The 3,124-nt window shown below is 34.6% G+C and overlaps 1 non-coding gene across 1 annotated transcript; it reads left to right on the top strand.

Annotated features, from left to right (window-relative positions):
* The first annotated feature begins 2,704 nt into the window (after nucleotides 1-2,704).
* Nucleotides 2,705-2,811, top strand: LOC122102960. The gene has a single exon (XR_006146653.1). It is a non-coding gene; the product is annotated as a U6 spliceosomal RNA (small nuclear RNA).
* Nucleotides 2,812-3,124: the final 313 nt, after the last annotated feature.

Genomic DNA, 3,124 nt, shown 5'->3' with positions numbered 1-3,124 from the left:
TACAATGGGTCAACCTGTATCCTTTCCTTGTATCTTAAATGAAGAAATGCTGGCTTGATTTATGTTGATTCTACTTGTGAGACACACTTAAAATCACTCGCCAAGTCCAAAAGCACACAAATGAAATGCATCTTTTGTCAGTTGGTATAATTGTATTCTACACATTTATTGACAGGATACCAATTATTCTCAAATTTTAATACATTACAAATACTTTTTCTTATTTTCATGGCCAGGAAATGCAAGACCTCGGTCAGCATTTCTCACATAAGACTTATCACATGGGTTGGTTAAATGTTGACCTGAGCTCCAGTCTTCTGTGGACTCACTCATTACTTAGGAATTGATGCTGGCTGTTGGAAAAGAGCTCAATGAAAGATGCCATGTAACTTTATTTTTTACCAGGATATTCTCCTGCTGTTTTGGTTGTTGAGAGTGTCTACAAGAGCAAGCATTCCGTGGGGAGCAAGGAGACACCATATAACCTATACTTACTGAGATTTCTGGGTGATTTGCTATCACTTGTACTGCATTTGCAAGTCGAATCTGTCAAAACTTACCAGTTTTAAGAGATAAGAGAACTGCTAAAAGAACTCTTAGAGACAAATATATCTTCAACATATTTGGTTCCAACCATTCCGTCTAGGGCATATTCAACAAGTAGTGAAACTTGTGTTGGCTGTATCTATGCGTCTTTCTCCATGTGTGCATGTATACATGTGTATATGTATGTGTGTATTTGTATGTAGAGCAATATACATGTGTACATATATAAGGGCATATACACACATATATGCATGTATAAATAAATATACATATATAAATATATGTACATATATTTATATATTTCAGGTGTTTAGTGATTTAATCTAGACTTCCCAGCACATTGTCATTCTTACAAAGTGTACATGATAAACTGCTCTGAGGATCTGTGCTCACTTCCCCCACTTCCTTGTTTTCCATCCCTGTGAACAACTTCAGCCTACTTTCCATAGGATAGCTTTGTTTTTGTTACTTACTGATAATACAAGAAAAAGGTTGCTTGTAAAAGGAAAAGACCTTTAGGACACAGGTTAAAAGTATCTTTATCCGTCCCAATGATTCCTATGAGGAAAATTTGTAATAGTACTAAAAGTGAACAGGAATTCCTAGATCTGTTGTTTTGCCATTTAGAATGGCAAAGGATAATATCACGTCACTCTTACAACTCTTAAAGAATGCAAGGGTAACTGATGGTCCCTATCATGTTCCCAAAATCCCAGTGGGTCCTGAAGGATAATAGTAGCCCAGCAGAAATTCTAAGTAGCAGACATGGAGCATGAAAGAGAAAGAGAGGAAATAAGAGAGAATGAAAGAGAGAAATATCATAATAGTGAAAGTGCATAACAGATAAACAAGAGCTGTATGAGAATATTCATACTGCTATCTTTAGACTCTACATGTACATTTGAAGGTATTTGATGTATGATAACCCATCAACACCACATTCCTCAGCACCACATAAGCAGAAAAAGATGGAAGTGGTGCTGTGGCTCAAGTGGTAGCAATAGCCTTGAGATGAAGAGCTGAGGAGCAGTACACAGGACCCAGAGTTCAAGGCCCACAACCAACAGAAACAAAACCAAAAACCTAAACACAAAAACCATCTCTCAATTTTGTGGCCTCAACTCTGTAAAACCACTGCTTCAGCATAGGGCTAAGATTTATTTGTGGACATTTATCAACACTCCTGATTCAAACTCTACTTGAGAAAATTTTAATCAATATTTTGTTCTTAATTTTGCTCTTTGTAAATTCACATGCACCTATAAAAAATGGTATGGCCATCCCAGTAACATTCTCAAAGTATCTCGTAATGATGACTTACAAAAAGTTGTATTATATTACAACAAGGAAAACAATGCTACAAATAAAGAAAACCAATAATTAAATATTAATGATTAATAAAATAAAAACCAAATACCATTGTTTCCAGTATTTGAAGTGTACTACATATTAGATTTTACTATTTTCTCATATTCCTGTACATTTAAAACTGGCTAAGATTATGATGTTCAACAAGAGTTTTATAGGCTATGAGTAGTCTTTAAATTTACCCTCTAAGATTACTATTTATGTCTCGTCTCATCATCTGTATATGGTTTATATAATCATTTTTGTTCCTCGCTAACATATAAAGTAAGGAAGCCCTAAAGTTTTAACAGAAACTGTGTAGTTAACAAAGTCTTAACTCTTCACTGTTTCTTCATACAAAGACTTTGCAACTTCTCATTAGTAAATTTTCTATAAACTCTGAATTGCACATACTTAGTAGTATATGTCTGCTACCATAAATCTTAAATACTTTATAGAAAAGTTATATGACCTACCAAACAATCTTAATTTTGGCATATAAGCAAATTCCCAAAATTAAACATATTTAAAACATTAAAACTTTAAAAAAAAACTTAACACTTGCTGCAGTGTTCATTATGATAGGTGCCTTGTAGAGAATAATTGAATTCCTCTCCCTACACATCTGTTGAACAACAAATATGTGGAATTATTTTGTTTTTGACATATCAGTCTTGACTTTAGTCTTAAATGTGTGCTTATGTAAGAAATACATGGTTCTAAAATTTCACAACAATTCTTTTGAACTTACTTTTTGTTGTAATGTCTAGTTTAAGAAAATCAATTCCACTTTATATATAAAAAATGTTCTGTGCTCAATTCAGCAGCACATACACTAAAATTGGAACAATACAGAGAAGATTAGCATGGTCCCTGTGCAACTATGACACGCAAATTCGAGAAGCGCTCCACATTTTTACATTAACAGATGCTGGAGGGGATGTGGCCAGAAGGGAACCCTACTTCATTCTTGGTGGGAGTGTAAACTTGTTCAACCACTTGGAAAGCTGTATGGAGGTTCCTTGAAAGGTTCCACATAGAGCTCCCGTATGACCCAGCAATCCCACTTTTGTGCATTCACCTAAATAGTCAGGAAAAAGACCATATGAAAATTATCAATACAATTGTGTTTATTGCAGCATTATTTCCCATAGCTAAGATATGGAACCAACCCCTATGTCCCTCAGTAGATGAATGGATCAAGAAAACATTGTGAGTTTGTGTGTGTGTG

Source organism: Dipodomys spectabilis, unplaced genomic scaffold (assembly GCF_019054845.1).
Source record: "Dipodomys spectabilis isolate Male_0828 unplaced genomic scaffold, ASM1905484v1 ptg001109l, whole genome shotgun sequence".
In the NCBI taxonomy this organism is placed as follows: Eukaryota; Metazoa; Chordata; class Mammalia; order Rodentia; family Heteromyidae; genus Dipodomys; species Dipodomys spectabilis.
Note: the sequence above shows the minus strand (reverse complement) of the source record. Positions and strands in the feature narration are given on the sequence as shown.